At 30.1% G+C, this 23,895-nt stretch overlaps 1 long non-coding RNA gene across 2 annotated transcripts; it reads left to right on the top strand.

The window, feature by feature from the left end:
- The first annotated feature begins 4,000 nt into the window (after positions 1 to 4,000).
- LOC134727174 (uncharacterized) lies at positions 4,001 to 17,636 on the top strand. 2 transcript variants are annotated; one of them, XR_010108729.1, is made up of 3 exons: positions 4,001 to 4,131; positions 6,878 to 6,952; positions 16,915 to 17,636. It is a non-coding gene; the product is annotated as an uncharacterized LOC134727174 (long non-coding RNA). The 2 variants fall into 2 exon arrangements; XR_010108728.1 differs by lacking the exon at positions 4,001 to 4,131 and adding an exon at positions 6,185 to 6,721.
- The last annotated feature ends 6,259 nt before the right edge of the window (positions 17,637 to 23,895 follow it).

The following is a 23,895-nucleotide window of genomic DNA, read 5'->3' as shown; positions in this document are numbered from 1 at the left end:
TGATGTAAAAAACACAATCATGAGCTGTCTGACATGGGTCTGTTCCCCTCAGTTCTAAAGACTGCTTAATGAAGACCCCAATATGACAAACAAGGTCTGGGATGGGGTTTAAGGTGAAAATGCGAAATAAAAGTAACCATTTTGAATTTTGAATACCCTTTTAAAAAAACAGATCACAAAAAATACAGGGATTGATTAAGAGTTGTTTTCTATCAGATGTATGAAAGTATAGGAAACTTTAAGTTTGATCCAAAATGTCCTGGAAGATATGAATTTAATAGAAACTAACTGTGGCATACATGTAAATCATTTCCATTATATGCAACCTTTAAATTTGTATAATAAGGACATTGGGTTCGGGAAGTTGATCTTTGTAAGGGGGTTCCATATGAGACAACAAATTTAAAATATTTCTGTATGTATCTGATGGTTATGAAGCCAGGACAGGGGCATATCCAGCCTTTTCAAAAAGGGGGTCCCCAACCCAGGACAAAAAAAGGGGGGTTCCAAAGATATGTTCCAATTCAAATGCATTGATCGGCCAAAAAAGAGGGGGTTCCAAACCCAGGAACCCCCTTTCTGAATCCGCCAATGCAGGAATTCAATGTTCTGCCATTTAACACAGCCTGTACAATGGGTGAAAATGTGATAAGTGTATATTAACAAGAGGGGATCTCCACTCAGATAAAATGTTTGCAATGCTAATTGGCATTTTGAAATCACAGTTCAATCATTTGAGATTAAGACATAAATAATCGTAAGATAAGACACACCTACACTGTTAAAATGCTTAGCCAGTTAGTAATAAGTTCACTAAACCTCAAATACATACATAAAAGTTAACATATACCCCCACATCTTCTTTTATATATACATATAAAAGTAAAATCCAGACATGATTTCTTTTTTTATTATTTTTCGACATGAGATTGACTGTATTTTACATCTTTTATCAACATTAGCCTTTAGCTGACCTTTATGTGAACCAAGGATAAGATGAGGACCTTTCTCTTGTTCAAATTGATGTAACAAGTTAATGAAATAATCATTTCTTTATATCCTCCCTTGGACAAAGGACTTTCAGTGACATTTTTTTGGGACAACATGTCTGATTTGAAAGGGTCTATTAAGAGGGAACTAAGATAAGTTAATTATATTTGGGAGGACAGGAGTAAACTTCCTAAACGAGAGTGTTGATGTTGTCCTGTGCATTTAATCGGTCAATTAAAATCACTAGATTACAGACAGGGTGAACAAAACCTTAGATTGATGAATATGGATATTTTAGCATAATTTGAACGTATGGAGGGGGAAAAATATGTGGTTGTTGAATTTTGATTTTAATGGAAGTGATAAAAGTGAAGGAAATTATATCCAGTAATGAGGTAAAGTTAATTCACAACCATAACTATTAGAGAATTAATTAGGACTAAGTTTGTTACCGAGACACCCACCCCTGTCGATCTATAAATAGATTGATTCCCTATACATTAAGAGACAATAAACTCCAACTTTTTATTTTCCGTATCAAGAATCAATACTATTTAGATCCATTTACAAGTTACTAGGTGGGCAAATATCAATATGGGAATCAGGGATGGTTATACCACATCAAAATTTATTATTTTTGTTCTAAATTTTTTATATAAATATTTCATGAAAAAGTTGGAATTACAATAATTGGTCTGGACAAGAATTTAAAATTATATGAATAAAGGGATACTTTATATTTGTCACCTGGGAATAACTCTAATGAGATAACTATGTAAATGATTTTCGGACATTCTGGGAGATAATTGTCTTGTAAATTGTTTGACCCTTAGCCTCTAACACCAGTAGACTATGTGTGTGGTAACTGCAATGTCTGGATCTGAGGCCAAGGCATCACTATTCTTTGGTTATCACACTAGATTATAACAGTAGACACACTTGTACTTCATTACTTTTAAATCAAATTCTTTGAAATTTAATCTAGATAATTATCATTTAAAAATATTTTGAAGGCTTTTTGCCAATATTTCAGTCATATATGTTGAAAGAAAATTAAGCATATTTCAGTTGTTTAAATATTTGATTTATGAATAATAAGAGAACTCAGCTCATAGTACAAATTATGTTTTGCCAGTTATTACTTGTCTTTTAAACAACAATTAAAAAAACTCAAATTCCTTTCATTTATTATGAAGTGTATTTTATCATTAGGTCCCACCTCATGCTTAGGTTCTAAGAAGGTATCCGCAGTTCTTACTTGTTTGAAAATATGGCAAAAAAGTCACTGTTTGAATGAATTTGAATAAATGTTGAAAGCTCAAAAAAAAAGAGCAGAACACAAATTAGAGTTGTCTTCTGTTAAATCAAATCATGTATGTATCTATGATAAAACGACATTAACTTTTCTACCTTGCTTGGACCTGCCAAAAAAAGTGCCTTTCCGCTCTTACAGTTACTGCTGATTGCTTTTTCTGTTCTTTTTCATATCTGAACAAAAAGTACTTTTTTGACTAATCTCCACAATTATTTCAGGACCAAGATTCAGATGGTGCTCTGACCGAAAACTGCAAAAATTTATCTCTTAGAACTTTCAAAGTAATGTTAAGTGAAGTGTAGGTTCCCTTTGGTGTCTTTCGTCCCTCTTTTAATAACAATTATGCAGCTAACAAGTACAAAATACATTGCAGTGTTCAAACAACATTGAATTCAATTTGCGGGTAAAAATTAGAAATCCTCGTTTGAAAGTTAAAACTGGACCCACACTAGACAATGCAAAATTTAAGGATATTTTTGGGACCTAAATTTTAAAAGCAAGAAATCATCATAGAATGTTTACTCAAACTAATGTTAAACATGACATTTTAAGTTGAAATATGGTGGTATACATGGATTCTTTTCACAAAGACCTACTGCAGAGGGCTGTTTTTATGTGACATTTAAGACAGAGATGAATTATTTTGAAAGATTTTGTTTCTGGACATCTTTGCCCAGACACAAAAGTTTTGTGATATAATTTACAATGAATTATGAAGCAATCGTCTGCATATTACTCAATTTTCTGCAGTAAATCATTGATTTTGTAAAGAGATGTTTGTCTTTCCTAGAAAAGAGAAGATTAGAATATGTAAATTTGTTGTGAGGATGCCAAAAGAACATATGATTATTAATTTGATAATGGATAAGTGTAAAATGTAGGAGAATTTGAAAACTTTATCGGAACATCAATATTGTCTGTTATTTGTATCGAGTATAAACGTGATCATAATCTCACTCTAATTTTATCGAGAAAAAAAATCGGCAGAAATATTGATTGTCTTAACATTTTTATACGCTGAAAGTGAATCTGATCATTTATGTTTAAAAAGAAATTTGATAGCTTAACATTTTATTTTATCCTTAAGGCAGAGGAATCAATGATAAAATGTCACAAGTAAAAGTTATCTGTAAAAGGAACATTTCTTGTATCCATCTGTCAACTTTGAACATAAAAGTGGTTTTAGTTTTCCTGTTAATTACAGGTTAATGGTGAAATTTTAGATAAATATGTAAGTTTTAAAAGTGTTTGTCAGAATATAAACATTGCAAACTTAGATTAACCAGCTTTTATAGGAACAGTTTTTTTTTAGAACTTTAGAAATTGATAATGTCTAGTGAAAAGTAGTTTGGTCAATATCAAACTTGAAAGTTCACTGGACTTATTTTAAATTAGTACTTAAAAGTCCTGTAAATCTGAGGGGTTCAAAAGTCGCTGAATTTGTACTTGACTTAATGTTTGATGAAAATCTGACAAAATCTAGAACAATAGTCAAGTTGAACAGTCCTTGATAAAGAAGGAAACTGGATTGTTTTATATATTTTACTTTGAACACAAAGTATTGGATATAATCTTCAGTAGAAAAGCATAAATCTATAAACCCTATCTTTTGTTTAGAACAAGTAAGCTAACATCTAAGCAGTTTTATCCTCAGTTCTTTATTTCTTTTGAAGGATGAGTTGAAGACTTGGAAGTTCAGTGTACACACCTGTATAAAAACAGCTAATGTCTATATTAAGAACAGTCAGACGCGAAGAATATCTAAAGATTGCCGCAGGATGTTCTGAAAACATCAGAGACTTGCAGTATTACACCAATTTATCATGGTAGGCCTCTTGTATAGTTTTAATGTCAACTAGGAGTTACCTAAAAACCATATAAACAGCAATCGCCTACCTCACCAATTTCATCCAAAAAAATATCTGGAATGAATTAGAGAAATTAGCACCCAAGAAAGCTGAAAATTAAGTGTTGAGGTGAAATGACATTGTAAGAAGAATAAATATATCATTTTCAGGCACCCACAAAACTTAACTTTCTGAAAGCACTGTTTGTATAGAACATTTTATTTTTTTGAAATTTTCAAACTATTTTGTTTTTGTATGAAAATTTTTGTATGAGATTTTGTAAAATTTGAATTATTCTTAGTTTACATCATTTAGGATTGTTTTTATTGAATACCTAGTGATTCTTTCAAGGATTAGAATATTTTGTTAAAATTGACATTTTTTTGGTTCCAATAAATTTGTATGTAGAATAACTGGAATGAAAGACTTTATCTAAAGGGAGGTAACTTTTGTCTTGTAATGCTTAAATTGAATTATTAAAGATAATAATTGAAATTGTTAAGTAAAATGTAAAACAGATATTGTATCTGGAATGGATTAGAACTATGATTGGTAGTGCCGAACACCTGGTTGTTAATCATCGCCATTCATACTATAGAGGCTAGATAATTGTGTAATGAATTGACAACAATGAATGTACACTCCACCTCTACAAATTACATTCTTATACATTATCTTACATGTGTTAGCCTCATGCATTTTATTTATGGTTTTTTTTCATGGCCTTCTTATACTATTTCCCATTATCATTCTTGTGTGGTACTAAACTTGCGTTTGTAGTAAAATATGTGTAGAGAATTTTATATAAATTTAGTTAAATATACTTACAATGAAATTACATTTATATTATATAGAATATGTGCAGAGAATTTGATTACCAACTTTAAAATGACTCATTTTAGCTCACTTGGCCCATAGTGTCAAGTGACCTTTTCTAATCACTTGGTGTCATTCGTCTTCTGTTGTCTTTGTCCATTAACTTTTACAAAAACCTTCATCTCTGAAACTACTGGCCAAAGTTTAACCAAATTTGGCCATAATCTTTATTTGGATATCTTGTTAAATAAATGTGTCCAATAACCCTGCCTGGCAATCAATATGGCCAAAATGGCTAAAAATAAATCAATATTACCATCATCAGTTGACTCCCTATTTGAGTTATAAATAATGACAAATTTTACAAATGTGTGGTGTTTTAAAAGTATAAGATAAGATAAATAATATAAATTTTATTTCCAATAGAGGACCCATTATAGGCATAATCAGTCCATTGATTTTCACACAATTGCAATAGACAATATGCAAAAAGAAAAAAAAATACACAAATACAACTGAAAAATACATACCTTTACATGTATGTGCAAGGGATGTAATTTTGCTTGATGAATAGAAATATAACCAACATGATCCTTTTCTCTCTTCTTTCAACTCTTAGGGCTATCAACAACAACAAAATGGGAAAAAAAGTTTTCACAAGAGGTTTATATTCGTTAATTACGTGATTGAGATTAAATCGTGATAGATTTGATCATAAGAAGGAAGTTCAGAATAAGGAACAACTATTACACGAAAATTAAACCACAGAAAAGACTAAACCTTGGAATTTATGAAATTTAAACTTCACGAAAAATAAACTACTACAGGAATATCAAATCATCAAATATTTAACAGTGGAATTTGTTTTTAAATCCGGTTTTGATTATAATAAAAAAAAATGTTTATAAAAGTTACTTTTTCATTTTATTGTAAAATAATTTTATTTCCTTCTAAAAACAAAAGAATTCCACAGTCAAAGTTAAAATAGGTCAGTGTATAGATTAAAATAGCGGAAATGAAATTATGATGATTTGAATCTTATTATCTATTTATTAAGGTTAGATATAGAATATTAAATTAACTCAATTGATCTTCTTTCATAATGCAATAATCTGATTTGTTATAAGAATATTTATCTTAACAAATATAAATATATGAAACAAAAACAGCTTGATCTCTCCCCACCCCCATACTGACCTAATTAGATTAAAGAGAATTGGCACAGTTTCTTAAGAGAAATAAAAAAATAATTAGAATCGGTAGATAATGTTGCTGAGAGTAAAATAGAATATCCTCTACTTAAATCTCCATTCTTCATTTAATACTCATAAAGATGGAAAAGGTTGATTAGCCTGTATCCTGGTTAGTATTGTCTTGGAATCTAACCTTTATGTTATTACAAGAATGTTGATTACCAGAATCTGGTAACCCTAAGATATAAATAGGATTCCTACATCACATTCTCTGTGTAACAGATCAAACAGACAATTGTTATCATTCATGTCAATGAGATTAACAGTGGAATATTATATATTAAGGCATGTACATTTTTTATCAGTAAATAAGAATGTGTACAATAGATGTAAATGTATTGATCTGTTAAGAGTTGTCTTCCACGGCTTATAAACAGTTATAAACGGCCTACGGCTAATATCAGGTGAATGTTTGGAATACCTACACATCAAGATAGATATATACATTCCAGGTCATCTGTTGTACCGGGATCACCTAACGACAGGTGAAAAAATGACAGGTAAGCTAAGCTTAAATCTTATATACTTTACCTATCAAATTTTATATATTTGATAAAAAGTTTATATTACTTTTTAAAATGTTGATTTTATACCTATGTTTAATTGTCCAAAAATATGTCAAATATTTGTATGGCAATATTTGTTTTATTTTCTAGGTCTAGATATATCTACATTTAGAGTTCTGGAGTTCTGTATAGAAGGAAGGTTGTCACCTGTACAGGTATATATAGGTAGATATATTTCATTGATGACTTTGTAAAGAATTTTATCTAAGAACAGTTCATTTACTTTTAAAATTTGCAACTAGGCATGTTTTATAAAAGTTGAAATTAGGTAATAAAAAATTATGTAGGTGTGTTAAAAGTAGGTCAGGAATGGGCTATTTTGTCATTAATTTTTTCTCCTTGAGGTAACTTAACAGTAATTGTAGAAGGAAATAGGGAGAACATATGTCAAAATATGTAAGTATTCAGAACAAGTCAACGATTGGTTGTATTCAGAATTTATATAGAAAATACATAGAAACGGTAAGAACTTATTAAACAAACTAAAAAAAATTTGTAAAATTTAAACCGTATTTTCAAAGTGCTAATTTAATTTTAACCTTCACCAATAATACTTAAGGCTAAAAATTTAGGCAGTCAAAGTTGAATAAATGGGGAGGCAGTAAAAAGCAAAAGTAAACTAAAAGAACAGCCAAAGTCGTTTAAGGTCACCTTTACATAGTGCAGATGATTGAGCTTTTACTTTTGTTATAACTTTTTCTTTTCCAATAAAAGAAAGTAAATTTATTGTACTTCACTCAAACAGCTATAGAATATAACTCCCTTTTAATTAATAAACTTAAAGTGCTTTTGACTTGTCCTGAAATGAGTCCAGAAGTAAAAGAAATTTAATATATGCTTATTTGAGAAAAAGGCGGTATGCAGACAAACGTTTTGTAGAAATCATTAACATCTAACATTAACCCAATTTTGTATGAATTTAAAACTAGTACACCCAGTAGGGTAAATATAGTACTGATTGCTCTTACAAACAAGATGATAAGGTCTACTTAGCAATGGAGAAAGAAAAGAGATAACTAATTACATTTAATGCAATTAAATAAGTTGTAAATGTTTATAGTAATGGTAGTACTATCTATTATTCAATATCTTGCTATCTGATCTGTGTGTGGTATTGATCGTGTGTGCACCATGCACATTGTGTATTGATGTTTCAAATGCCAGTTATCTTTTATTTAATGTGGAGCTACATTGATATTTATTAATAGGGAGAATAAGCTCTATAATAAATCCTCTTATGTCTGCTTAAGTCAGTAAAAACAGTTGTAAAAGGTTAATTGTCCATTGAGTATCGTAAAATGTCTTCCTTGGGAACCGTAATCTATATAGTAATCAAAATTCCTTATTTGATCATTCAGCAAAACTGTTTGTTGGTTAAGTGTGCTTATCATGCAAGGTTCTGTACAAGTACATTCTGATATGGTATGCTTATTTCCACAATTCTATTAGAAGTGTTACTAGTATCTTTGACTTCATGCATCTGTTTTGTAGTAATAAAGACAAACAGATAAACCATAGCTTTGTTTGTGACATAAACAAATAGTTTGCACTTTTTTTATTTTGATTTGTGTCATTATGAAGAGATTCCATTTCACAGAAGTGTTATTTCATCTGTTTATTGTCCAAAATTCTAATTTATTCACCACAAATATTTTCTTCTGAATAGTTTTATCTTTGCAGTTAAAAGGAAATAACGATGAAATGAATAAGTTTTATTTGTACATGTGACAAAACAGGATATAAACACTTTGTAGGGCTAATGGTTTTACTTGTTTGTAAGCTTTGTACAAATATATTTTAAGATAGACACAATGGACATTTATTTCATTGTAGAAATACAGTTCTTTCTTCTTATCAAAAATTTACTTATAGTATTTTTCAAGTATATTTTATCAGGGGAATAGGCTGGAAACAACTTGACAACCACTTCCCAACAGAAAATGTTAATAAAAGTGTTAAGTTGAGGCTTTAAATATTTGTTAAATTAAGATAAGTCTTATGACCATAAACAATGTAAATTCTTTGCAGCATTTACCTGGTACATGTACTCAAAAATATCATTTTAAATAGTGACTTGTTATAAAATTTAAGTGGAGGCAACAAAATGTAAAAGTTGAGTTTCCTACATCCCTACCTACCCTTAATCATTATGCATTCATAATCTTACATATTTAATGGACTTTTTTTGGTTAAGCAATGTTAAAAAGTCCAGACATTTTTTTATCACCATTAGAGTCTCTAAAGTATATAATCTCTAAAATATTTAAATTAGTAAAATTATTTTAATTGCCTACATTCTCTTTTTTTCTGCCAAGAAGCTTGAATTGTGATTACGGTACATTTGTTTGCCTGATTTAATCGAATATATTTTGCCTTTATTCCTTGGTCATCTTTACTAAATACCCCTTCAAGTTTCCTTTCAGAGAAGATTTTGTTCAACTTTGATTCCTTCAATGTATGTTTGTACTATCTAATGTCTAAAAAAAACTTTCTGCCTATTCATAGTTGTTACACCAAAACAAATGAATATAGATACTTGCAAGTATTTTTATACATTATTAACCTATAGAAGACTGACGGAACACTCAAGAATATTTGTGGTACGGTACCAGAATCTTAATAGCCACATAGCTGATTCTATTTGTATTTCTAGACAGTAGGTGTTCATTATATTTTCATTAGAAGGCGTAGATTTATCAAGAATAAACATTTCAGTTCTTTTTCAGGCAAAATGACTTTTTAATTTCACTTAATTAGACCAAGAATCTAGTTAACTGTGTCCTTGGCCTTCTAATTTTTATAGGATACTGGTACTAGAGTTTTAGAATGTGCTATTCTTTGATCCGTCTCTGTGACTGTATAAAATTTCTCTATTTAAAACTTTCTACCTGCTTTGTTCTTTTGGTGCTGAAAAGGACTACTCTACGAACTATTGAAATATTTTTACTGCTGCATCTGAAATACTTGTCAAATTTTTTTTTTATTATAAGTCCACAAAAAAATGAATAATCAACCATGTATCAGTTTGAAACTTACTATATGAATATTTTGTAAAAACTTTCAATATGGCTCTTAATGTTTGATTTCATTTTGTCATGGTTTGACTGTTAACTTTTGACATGGCTTGCCTATAAACATTTTCCCAGATTTCCCCTAACTTACATCCTTGTTTAGAATCTTGTAAATGGTTGTCTTGATATGTTGTAAACTTTAGGTCTTGATTACCTATCTTAAATGATATTTAGTCTCTGTAAAACTTTATTCACAACTGTTCAAACCTTTTTTTGCTTGGTAGTAGTATAGAAACATGTCTATTGAAGAGGATGGTATTTTTAACTCCACTATTATTAACAGAAAAACCACAGAATGTATATGTAGTGGCCTCAAGCAGTTATAAAATTATCTATACCATCCCATTAATACAATCTAAACTGAGAAATACTTTCCATATATATAAACTTATAAATCTATTTCATGCTGTTTATATGACTTATCTTCTATGTATAAGTCTCAAATGGTGTCACAGTAACAACTGGGCAAAGACTAGGAATAATTATTATTATAAAACGGTTCTCAACCTACAAGAATATTCCAACCTTGTAGGGAAGTTATATATATACAAAGTATTATTTTAATGAAATAGATGTTACGTAATATTTAATCTGATATATCAGCTATTGGAAGAGTGTTCTCTTATTTTGTCACATTTATTTAGTCAATTATTAGGGGCTTTGAAAGCTAATGGGTATTTAATGTTATTGATAAGATTATAATAATGCTCCAAGTATTTCAGTAATTTACAATAAACTGTTGAGACAAAATGGACAAAAGTAACAAAATCATGCCTTTTATTATTTTTTTTAAATATTTCCTTTTTTGTTCAAAATATTTTTTGGGGAAATTCCATTTGAGAATGATGTGGGCACATGTTAGGAACCTTGTGTTCTTAATAATCATTTGGACTTTTGTTAGGCTGATGCATTTGATGATTATTTTGGCTCTGGTTTGGGAAGTTATGCATTTGAGAATTAATTGGGCTTTGGTTTGCCAAATGATGCATTTGATAATTATTTGGGCTCTGGTTTGGGTAGTGATGCATTTGAGAATTATTTGGTATCTGGTTTTGGAAGTTTTGCATTTGTGAATTATATGGGCTCTGGTTTGGGGAGTAATGCATTTGAGAATTATTTGGGCTCTGGTTTGGGAAGTGATGCATTTGAGAATTGTATGGGCTCTGGTTTGGATAGTAATGCATTTGAGAATTATTTGGGCTCTGGTATGGAAAAGGATCCATTTGTGAATTATTTGGGCTCTGGTTTGGGTAGTGATGCATTTGAGAAGTATGTGGGCTCTGGTTTGGGTAGAGATGCATTTGAGAATTATTTGTGCTCTGGTTTGGGAAGTGATGCATTTGAGAATTATGTGGGCTCTGGTTAGGGAAAGGATGTATTTGAGAATTATTTGGGCTCTGCTGATTTGGGTAGTGATGCATTTGAGAATTATTTGGGCTCTGGTTTTGGTAATGATGCATTTGAGAATTATTTTGGCTCTGGTTTGGGAAGTGATGCATTTGAGAATTATTTGGGCTCTGCTTTAGGAAGTGATGCATTTGAGAATTATTTGGTCTCTGGTTTGGGAAGTGATGCATTTGAGAATTATTTGCGCTCTGGATTGGGAAATGATGCATTTGAGAATTATTTGGGCTCTGGTTTGGGAAATGATACATTTGAGAATTATTTGGTCTCTGGTTTGGGAAGTGATGCATTTGAGAATTATTTGGGCTTTATTTTTTGTAGAGATGCATTTGAGAATTATTTGGGCTCTGGTTTGGGTAGTGATGCATTTGAGAATTATTTGGTCTCTTGTTTGGGAACAGATTTACTTGAGAGTTATTTGGGCACATGTTTTTGGTTCTCAGGACATGAATAAGGTTCTGCCTATGAATTGGATAAAGCTAAACTAAACAGAAATGTGTACAATGGCTTTGCTCATGGTTAGAAATGGACATAGACTTCTTGTCTCACTTATCACATGACTGTATTATTGGACACTTTTTTAACGCCTACCTTGTCACGATATATATTCATAGGTAAAGTTAGGTTGAAACATCTGTTGCTAATAGACATTTATTCATGTACAATGATTGAAAACAATAATCGGTGAATGTATGTAATAAGGATGGCTTATTCTCATTGATTTTTCTGTCCAAAAAAAATGCAAAAAAAATTTGATGTGTATATGTTTGAAAAAAAAGTTCACGCCTATTACAATAAAGTATGTAAGAATGTAACAAGAATGTATGTAATGATAACATTTCAATGGATGAAAGTTTATCCTACAGGGAATAGTGATAAGGTCATTGACACAACTTAACTTTTGGTTTCTCAAAGGTAGAAAAATGTCAGGTATGGCCAGGTAAAATTATATTTACTTTAGGAATCAATTCGAATCATTAATTCTCATGGAAGAATTTAAATCTAAAGGGAAATATACGAATATTGTATTCATATCTAAAATATTATTACTAAATCCATTGATAAAATATCTAATTGAATAAAATTAGCTAAATTTGATATCGATTTTTTATGTCAATAATGTTGATTCTTTTAATTATTGCAAACAAATCTTTATGAGCAAGTATTTATAAAATTTAACTTTGAGAAGCTCTTAGGTAAGTGGAATTTTAGATGGTGTGAAATTAAATTTGATGATTCGGCTTTATATCAAATTAAAAATTCACAGACCTCTAGTATGAAATGTAAGTATAAAAATTTAAAACTTAATTTAAACATTCTTTAATTTTTTTCCTACCAGTGAAAACTTGTATAAATTTTGAGTGTAGACTTGAACAGAGATGAAGTAGTTGGCAACTATTGTACTGTAGACTGTGTTTGATGATTTGATTTATTTCATGTTGAAGTTTAATATAAAACATCCTCTGATTATATAATTAAGGTTAATTATCAGGTGAGAACTACATGTACCTGCTGATACTTTGTACTTCAGAGTCAGCAGTGTACTTATAACTTCTATCTTAAGTTTATTACCAGAAAGATGAATGTTCACCAATAATATCAAACTGTTTCGCAGATAACATTGTGCTATAAATAAATCAGACATCAGTCAAAGATCCATTTATTTGAACTCCCCCTCCGTTTATTAACACCAGATTATCTGGAAATGAAGATTCAGTACATTTTTGTATTAATTCTAATGTTTATCCCTTTTAACTCCAACATCCCCATTTGTCTGTTTTTGAGGGAATAACAAACTTGTAGCTTAAATTTTTCCTTTGGCCTGGGAACAGTAAATCTATTTTTTTCTAGAAATATCTTTTCCTAAAATGCTGAAAATTTAATTCCAAAATTATTTTTTTCTTTGACTTTTTCAATAGTCCTGTTGTTAGAAAAAAATGTACCTTTATTTTAGCTTATATTTTTAGGCTGTGAATAATATCCCAGTTTTTGACACATTATTGATATCTTTTGCTTATTAGAACATTTGTTTTCTAGGGCAGTTTTATAATATTACTTTCATTTCTATATAATATATAACCATGTGTTCCCTGTAGTAATGTTACAATAAATCATCTGTCTTTTATTCAGCTCAAATGATGTTAGTTTCATATGACATATTATGAAAATATATTGGTTTGTAGTGCTACATGAAATATAAAGAAGTTGTCATATACAAATATAACTTGTTAATGGATACTTTCAAATAAATATATTGTACATGTACTTTGGTCCTAAAAAAAATCATGAAATTTTGCTATTGTACATTTTATAACATTACATTTTTGGTAAAAATAATCAGTATCTAAAATGTTAAAAAAAATGCTGATATTAATTACATTTGAATAGAGATTTTTCCCTTTATGGCTCTTAAAAATAAATTATTCTTCTTCTTTAAACTAAACAAGAATCATTAAAGGGAGATAACTGTAATTATTTTTACCTGTTTATTTTTATTCTGATTAACTTTTGTTTCTTTGTAAAATTAGGGAACATTAATAAAAAAAAAATGTGGATTAAGAATTCTTCTAAATAATGATTTCAAAACAGATATCAAATAACCCCACCATTATGTATGTGCATATTCTAAGTCTGTAATTCAGTGGTTGTTGTTTGATGCTGTATATCAGTTATTTTTGTTTTTTCATTGTTTTGTAACTTAATCAGGCCTTTAGTTTTCTTGTTTGAGTTGTTTAACATTCGATATTTCAGGGCCTTTTATAGCTTACTATGAAGTATGAGTTTTTTTATGGTTGAAAAGTGTACGGTGACATATAGTTGATAAATTCTACATCAATTGGTGTCCGGTTTAGACACTGGTATGAAGAAATTTAGCAAGAGTTCCAACTTGTGGAAAGCATTAATTTATATAACTTACAGATGGCCTATTTTGATTAAACTAGGTTCAGGTTGATAATTTCACAAAGGTTTTGGATGAATACATCATTTTTATGAACAAAAAAATATTCTATGAAATAAATCAAGCCATTTTGAAAAAAAATATATCAATGAAAACTTCTTTGCCCTAATTTCCCCAGACTTCTTAATGCAAGCTGTTTCTTAAAGAATTTATAACATAAGCATGTACTTTTACATTTGTATATAAAACTGAATGAATTATTGTGACATTATTCAGAAAGTGAATCAGTAACTATTGTTGCATATGTAAGCTGATCAAAATTTTCATCATGTCCGTAGAAAAGAGTTTGTGGAATTTGGTCCGTGTTTTAGTATAGCCTTTTTAAGTTTCAGACAGTATAAATCATGAAGGTGTTGTTATACACATAAACATCTAAAAAGTAGTCATATGGTTATAATCATACAGATTAAACTGTTATAGATTGGTAGGTTTTACCCGTTACCACCCCCTCTCTGGCAGGGATCCAGATCAATGATGAAGTTACACTTGGAACCAGTCCATATTGTTCATTCTGTATTGTTATACTACACATTATGCAATAATTAATTGTCTGGTATGAATATTTTAACAATTTCCATGGATATATAGGATAAAACACAGGAATGCAATGCATGCTTTATTGGTATGCCATTGTCTAATAATAGATAGATAAGGTGTAAAACAATAAATACTACTAGACTGTTATACTAGCTTTATGATGAGACATTTTAAAAGACATTTGAAGGGCACTTTGTACAACGTTTGTAGTTTCTATCAACACATTTCATATCCATCACCATTTAAGTCCTCTTAAATTTTGGAATTGTTTTGGAACTTACAATTTTAAAGTTTTTTTTGTAAGTTTTCTGTCACATGATATGAATAATATCAATTGAAATTGTTGAGTTCTGTTTAAAAGTATTCTGGGGGTTCTACATTTAAAAAGATCCTAAATACATGTAAAATCTTGTTCCTTGACATTAATATTGACCTGACTGCACTATCATTGAAAGTCTTCTTCATACTTGTAATGCCTCTGTTGAAGACAGAAAAAGGTCCATGAAGAAAATCTTGGCTGTTAGATTATCATATGTAAATAGAAAATGGACACACGTTTACATAATTAACTGCAATAGACTTTTTGCTACTATCTGCCATATTTCAGTACAGAGTGGGTTGGAAGCAATGTATCTAGATAGGACTAACCTTTATCTTTAGTATAACCTTTGAGTACAGGAAAAATGAAAGTTCAAGTGAAGGTCAGATACATTAACCTTTAACTTATGTGCACTCAATACTATATTAGGCATTGATTGATAATTATTATTTGCTAATTCATGTCATATTTCCAGTTGATAAATCAAGATACTATTGAACTATGGTTTTGTCACCATAAGGCAATGTTGACCTCAGATGAATGCAGTAGTTTGTATTAGGTCCTTTCTGTTTCTTTGTTTCTGTAGATCTCTGGCTGTTAAAGTTATTGCTTTGAGTGTTCCTAATGAAGGTCAATTCTAAATCATGCCTTTAATGCAGGACATTCATAAAGTGTTATTTTCTATTAAAGGGGAATAAAGAAAGAAAAGATGTTATTTATATTTCAATGAAATTTTGTAAAGATGATCTTAATTGTTTTAATTAAAAAAGATTTAAAGTGTCTTATAGGCCAATCTAAAAAGTCTAAAAATAAAGCAAATTATTGCTGACACAGTTATTATCCGGTAAGTGCCATTGAAAGCTGTTAATATTCCCCACACATTTATAATGTAACATGTTTTTAACAATGGCTCATATGATACAAACTTATCTATTAAAGCAAATTGTTTTTTGCCCACATTGCTTAAAATGACAATCATTAAAAGTCTCCTACAACAAGATAATGATTGCTGTTAAATTTCCCATGTAACAAGCTCTACTTGAATGTTTCCACCAGGAAAATCAATGCTCCATATTTGCTGGTGTGGGAGGCATAAAAAAAGTTTACTGCCATTGTTAAGATATGTTTTAGTACAGTTGTAATGATTATTACATAAAATATTATTGAATAAACGCTATATTCAAAAATTATGCACTACTGATTTAACTGACAAGTATATGAAATTGCTTGAGATATTTTATCCAAAAACAATAAATTTTTGAAGTATTGCAATTAACTATTAATGCAAAGATGTGACAGGTTGAATATAAATATTGAAAATGGTATTATGAAAAATGATTTTTATTTTATCCATTGCTTCACCATCACAGAGTTATAAGAGCAGTGTTCTATTTATTTTCTACTTAGTTCATATGTCCAATAGTTTTATATTGATAAATTTCCAGTGCCTTTGTATGCTTACAGCAAGATATATTTGTTTCAATGTAACAGTCATTTTTTTTCATTTGCACTTAGAGAATAAACTAATAGATTGTGTGTGGGGGGGGGGGGGTAAAGTACACAGTATAAGTTTTCAATCTCTTATGGTATTATATACCAATCTTATGTTGTTACCATTTGAATAAAATATCAGATAGCTTTAATTTCTAAATGTTCTTATATAGCTTGCATTTATAGCTTGCTGTTCGGTGTGAGCCTAGGCTCTGTGTTGAAGGCCGTACCTTAACCTATAATGGTTTACTTTTATAAATTGTTATTTGGATGGAGAGTTGTCTCATTGGCATTCATACCCACATCTTCCTATATCTATTATAGTTTTTGTTTTTTATACTTTCAGAATATAAAGAAGAATTACAGATATTGACTTAAAAAGGACAAACATGTTATTGACCAGAGAGAAGCACAGAGTTGATGAAGAGAAAAGAAGCATATTGTTACTGACGGGAGAGAAGAAGCACATAATTGTTGAAGAGAAAAGAGGAACAGATTGTAGGTTGATTTAGGTTCTGTTCAGCTTCTGTCATGCAATCCACTATTTATGGTCATGAAATATTAATACTAATTTCTGATAAAACAGCTAACCACTTGTAAATCTACAAATGGGAAATCTTTGATGCACAAAATTGTATGATGTAATAACGTACTATAAAACACAATGCCTTCATTTATTTTGCAAGCTGCACTTTTAGTACACAAAAAAATTGATCAGTGGTATGGATTTTCAATAATTCAAGAGCATGCTATTTTGTTTGATATAAATTTGTTAGAAGAGAATTTGCAGTTTTTAGACCATATAATTCATTGCATTCATCTGAAAAAAAAGGCTGAATGAGGGATATATATCAATGATGTAGCAATTTTCCAACCCACTGACATTTTATCAAAGAGATGAACAAACTCAAAGGTCTCAATAGCTTCAAATTAAGACAAAGTGTGAAAAATGTTACTGGACTACCTAGCAATTGACATAGACAAAGTTGTCAGTTGACAAACAAAAACAAAGATACCACAACAATTACCATCAAAATTTAGACTTAGGACTGACTCATTTTGTTAGCTCACCTGGCCCGAAGGGCCAAGTGAGCTTTTCCCATCACTTTGCGTCCGGCGTCCGTCGTCGTCCGTCGTCGTTAACTTTTACAAAAATCTTCTCCTCTGAAACTACTGGGCCAAATTGAACCAAACTTGGCCACAATCATCATTGGGGTATCTAGTTTAAAAAATGTGTGGCGTGACCCGGTCAACCAACCAAGATGGCTGCCACGGCTAAAAATAGAACATAGGGGTAAAATGCAGTTTTTGGATTATAACTCAAAAACCAAAGCATTTAGAGGAAATCTGACATGGGGTAAAAATGTTTATCAGGTCAAGATCTATCTGCCCTGAAATTTTCAGATGAATCGGTCAACCCGTTGTTGGGTTGCTGCCCCTGAATTGGTAATTTTGTGGAAATTTTGCAGTTTTTGGTTATTATCTTGAATATTATTATAGATAGAGATAAACTGTAAACAGCAATAATGTTTAGCAAAGTAGGATTTACAAATAAGTCAACATGACCGAAATGGTCAGTTGACCCGTTTAGGAGTTATTGCCCTTTAGAGTCAATTTTTAACCATTTTTCGTAAATCTTAGTTATCTTTTACAAAAATCTTCTCCTCTGAAACTACTGGGCCAAATTAATCCAGACTTGGCAATAATCATCTTTGGGGTATCTAGTTTTAAAAATGTGTCCGGTGACCCGACTATCAAATCAAGATGACCCACAGCTAAAAATAGAACATAGGGGTAAAATGCAGTTTTTGGCTTATAACTCTAAAACCAAAGCATTTAGAGCAAATCCAACACGGGGTAAAATTATTAATCAGATCAAGATCTATCTGCCCTATAATTTTCAGATGAATCTGACAACCCATTGTTGGGTTGCTGCCCCTGAATCGGTAATTTTAAGGAAATTTTGCTGTTTTTGGTTATTATCTTAAATTTTATTATAGATAGAAATAAACTGTAAACAGCAATTATGTTCAGCAAAGTAAGATTTACAAATAAGTCAACATGACCGAAATGGTCAATTGACCCCCTAAGGAGTTATTGTCCTTTATAGTCAATTTTTAACAATTTTCATAAAATTTGTAAATTTTTATTAACATTTTCCACTGAAACTACTGGGCCAAGTTCATTATAGATAGAGATAAATGTAAGCAGCAAGACTAGTAAAGTAAGATTTACAAACACATCACCATCACCAAAACACAATTTTGTCATGAATCCATCTGCTTCCTTTGTTTAATATTCACATAGACCAAGGTGAGCGACACAGGCTCTTTGGAGCCTCTAGTTTGGTTAACTGAAAAAAAATCAGACTTTTGATCCACAGACGTAGTTTGGTCATGTTAATTTGTTGGGTGTGAACTCTTTTCTCTGCATTGAATGGCATTGAAGAACATAACTACAAAATGTAAAATTTAACTGCAATACTAAATTTAAAACCTTGTCAGTAGAAAGATCTTAACTTGTATGGTCTGTTAATGCCAATTACCATATATAACCTCATGGAAATACCCTCGTAAAATGAAATTTTATTTTTAAGTAGAATCAAACATCAAAAGGTTATATTTATATTAAATAGATTCTTGACCAATATGTTTTATATAAATCCTTGACTATTATAGATATAAGATCAAACTGTGAATTGTAACTTGATGATTATATTGAAAATAGATTCTCAGAGTTATTTTTGCTAGCAATATTCTTTTATCATGTACAGAACCTTGTCAATGGTTTTGTACACTATATTTGATGTACTCAATAATAATGGTTTGACTGTAGTTTGTGTGTTTTCGGTATATAAATAAATAAAACAGATCCTATATAGCATCTCAAACAGAATTGCGACTTATTTTTTGTGTCTTTCAACATTATACCAATGATGTTTCCTTGTTAGTTTGTAATGACATGTTGTTCTAATCCATCATGTTTTTTGTAGGTCAGGCATGTAGCAGACAATTTACAGATATATAATAAATGTAGGTATTTAGATCACATTCCAATATTAGCATGATATACTCCCATGTTTTAATGTTTTTAAAAACCATTAATTTCATAAAATTGTCATAAAATGGAATTTTGAAGATATATTGACAAGGAAAAAGTTTAAACCTTATATAAGTGTTGTAAAAGGAGGATGGGTTTGCAATTAAAATTTAAGTTTTTGAGAAATGAAGTTGACCTTAGATTGGTAATGTGTATATGAGCTACAGGGAAAACAAATTGAAATTTATGTTTATTTTGGGAATCTTAAGTTTGGTGCTTGTGCCTGGCCCTCACAATTGAAAAACCTAATTCCGTTTATGTACTTTTTGCTGCTTCTTCAAAAAGCATGCCACATTTATAAGATAGAGCAAATACTGGTTGGGTTAGAGTCAGAATAAGTGTCAAGGTAGGTCAACATGTCTTCCAGAGTCCTGTTATATAGTGAGCAAAAAAGTTAAACATTCAGGTTCTTGATCTTGGTATGATAAAAAGCAAGGTTCATATCAATATCATTTAATGTGTTCACTTGACCTGAATGTACATGTTATAATAACCAATAGATCATAAACTTCCACAAATGATATATACTACAATGTATACATTTGTTAAAAAGGTTCTGTGTGCAAACTTTTAATATAATCCCAAATTAAAGTGATCTATAAACTCCCAAGATGATAAGAATTATCCCTTTAACAATAGATATTGGAAGATGTGGTGTGAGTGCCAATGAGACAAGTCTCCATCCAAATTACAATTTAAAAAAGTAAAGTATTATAGGTCAATGTGTGGCCTTCAACACGGAGCCTTGGCTATAAAGGGCCCTAAAATTACTAGTGTAAAACCATTCAAACGGGATAACCAATGGTCTAATCTAATGTTTATTATTATTAAATGATTCATAAAAATGAATATTAGATTTTGATTTTGTTATGTATTTCAAAATTTGCCTTGAAGGCAGAATCATACAAAGAAAAAAAAGAAGAGATTTTTTTTTAATAACAAGGTGACCTTGCTATATTTATATAAAGATGGAATAACAATTGCACTATATGGAATAAACAGCATAGTAATTAGTCCAAGTGTCCTGTTATAGTAAAGGATACATATTCTCAGTTTCATAGTTCATGTTGTTTCCCCAAAGTTAAGATCTAACATGCACACAAAATAATAATGAAAAAATACTAGTGAGAAAAAGTTTAATGCTTGCTCAACCAAACATCAGGAGAGGTGAGCTTGTCAATTTTTATATAAAAGTAAAACGTGCTGGTATAATTCATTGTCAAAATGCATCTACATTAATTTTCATTCTTAGTGTGTGATTCACTGCAGTGTGGCATAAGGGAGATAATCCATCTTGAATTTCAGTTAACCACAAAAAACACATTTTCTTTTTCTGAATTGAGTTACTCCCCTTTCACTATGTTTATTATAAAATGTTTCATGAAATGAATATGAGATTCTGCTTTTGTTATGTATTTCAACATTTGCCTTGAATATTTTGTTCATATACTGAGCATTTGTAAGGCAATAGAAAAATTATTTGCAACTTTTAGTTTTTCTGTACTCCTAAACATGTAATGCCACAATACAGTACACTAGACTATAAATAAGAAAAATCCAGAGGAATTTTGTGTTTCAACTTCTGCACTTTTCAACCTGAAATGTTTTATGTAAATGAATTTGGAGTGTGCATTTATTTTGGATACACATTGGAACAATTGTGAAGATTTTCTGAACATTAAATTAATAGTAGCATTCTCAATACAAATTTTACATAATCAATTCCTCCTACAATTTCCAACCTAGAGCCTTCTGACTTAAGAAGTGTTTAAATATTTTGTTTATGAAACTCACCTCCCAGTCTTATCCAATACTTTAAAACTTCCTTGCATTTATTGAGGCGATTGTTCTTTTTCTCAAAGGGAATCTGTTTTGTGTTGGTTTTTTTATGTTGAGTTTTCCAATCTACAGTGAATTTTTTTACATTTTCAAATGTTGTCCCAAAAATTGAAAGTTATCAATTATTTATTTCTATCATTCAGGACAGTTTAAAGTCACAGATTGCATATTAAAATTTTCTTTGTTTTCATATTGCCAGTTTATATATTGATATTTAGACCTCAAATGTGTTTTTTATAATAAAAAATCCAATGATGTCAACCAGTTAAAGTGAAAAGAACTAGCTAGTCTTATGATAGATATCATGGTAACTGATTTTAAAAGACAGGACTTTTTGAATTTATATTGGCAAATAGAAAATCTATATAGTTACCTCAATAAAATTAATAAATTAAAAAACATTTTAACTTGACATTTAGGTGGCAAAAGGGAGACAACTCAATATTAAAAATGAGGCAGATGATCTTTCAAATCATGTTGATGACATTTTGACAGTGAAAATATATTTTTGAATGAAAAGGGAGTTATTGCACTGTGGTTTATCTTCTGTGTTAATTTAGTTGTTATGCAGTTTTTAATAGACCCTATCAGAAAACATTGAAAGCTCTCAGAAACTACATTGCCTATTTTAATGTGGTAAAGTTTGCTTTGCTTTAATTATGAATTGAGTTATCTCTCTTTGTACACATGTATATATGCAAATAGAACATAAATTCATATGTCAAAATCTCTCTACCTTTTGTCATTTATGTATGGTTTAATTGACAAACATGGTAGTTAGTTCATTTCAATTTGTAAATAGACTATATGTGAAAACATTTTATTGATAAATTGTACATTTTATTGATAAATTGTATAGCATTTATAGAATGTTCACCTCAATTTACTATAATGTGTATACTCACAAACTCAGATACAAATGATCTATGAAACATTGCTAACTAGCCAGTGACTTTTGGAATTTGATTATACTTTTTGTTCAATCTTTATCCCAAGAGACTCATGCTGTGCTCAGTAGCTGTTATTTTACCTAACATACTAACAATCTCTTGCTCCTCTTGATTGAAATGTTAAGTAAATCCAAAACTTACATCTTTGAATGCTTATCGTGATACTGACATGTCAAACTTAATGTTGTTTGGTCAACCTCTGTGACATTGATAAACAGTGGGTCAAACATGATATCAACAGGTCAATTGTTTTTGACATCACAAAGCAATGATACATATATGTTCTTCTATAGTTTTACATATTATAGAACATTTCTTCTCGTGATATCAATGATTTTTGACATCACAAAATATTTACACATGGACATTCTACTACAAAAAAAGGATAATATAAAAAAATTCTTCTCTTGGAACTATTGAATTTTCAACTTTTTAGATGTAAAGAAATATTTGGGGACTGCACAATTTATGACATTGCTGAATAACATATACTTATTAGAAATAATTAGATACACCTTGAGGGCTGTATTATTGTCAATGTAGAATGATAGTTTTCAACAAATAAGGAGATCAGCCATGTGACTATATGTTATTGAATAGCATGACAAATGCAGGGTATCTTATATCATTTAATGACATCTTGGTATAATTATAAAGTAACATTACAAGTACAGCAAATGCGAAGAAAATACATATTAGGGACCAACTAAAATATGCCCTAGAAAATTAGTTGTATGGTTAACCAAAAGATTTGGAGTTATACCTGCGATCACAATGACGTCACACACTGACAGAATGATAACGGCACTTTGAAATGAGATAAATGGTCAATATAATTATCAGGGACCCTACAGAAGTGAAGTGTTACTAGACCACTTATGTCATTTCCTCAATGGGTATTAACACCATTTGTGGTCCAGTTTGATTATTTAATTCCTGTGGAGTTGTGAATTTACTGAAGAATTATTTGATAAAAATGGATAGGTTTTCATCGTATTCATGTTTATTTTGTAGATTCTTTTCAAAGGTCAGAAATTTAAAGAGATATTTTTTATAGATAACTGTTTAAAAATTTCTAAATAATCTCAACAAATTTAAATACACGTCTACATGCTACAAGATAGTGTCCCATGCAGATATTTTAAGGACTCTTTTAATAGACATTCTTAAGGCAGAGTACTGCAACACCATCTGATGAGATGCGTTAAGTGGTGGTTGATAAAAACACTAACGTCATAGGGCCAGTGTTATTGAAAGCTATTGCAATGATGCAACTTAAAGCTTTGAATTGATAGACTTTACATATGACTTATCTGTTGCAAAAAATCTGCAAAAAGTAAAATGTTTATAGATCATGACAGAATAAAACTAAGGCAAACAAAACTATTGCATAACTTTTTGTTAAATAGAACACATGACTTTTTGTTTACATATAATGG

Source organism: Mytilus trossulus, chromosome 7 (assembly GCF_036588685.1).
Source record: "Mytilus trossulus isolate FHL-02 chromosome 7, PNRI_Mtr1.1.1.hap1, whole genome shotgun sequence".
Taxonomy (NCBI): domain Eukaryota; kingdom Metazoa; phylum Mollusca; class Bivalvia; order Mytilida; family Mytilidae; genus Mytilus; species Mytilus trossulus.
The sequence above is the reverse complement of the archived record's forward strand: the minus strand, read 5'-3'. Positions and strand labels throughout refer to the sequence as shown.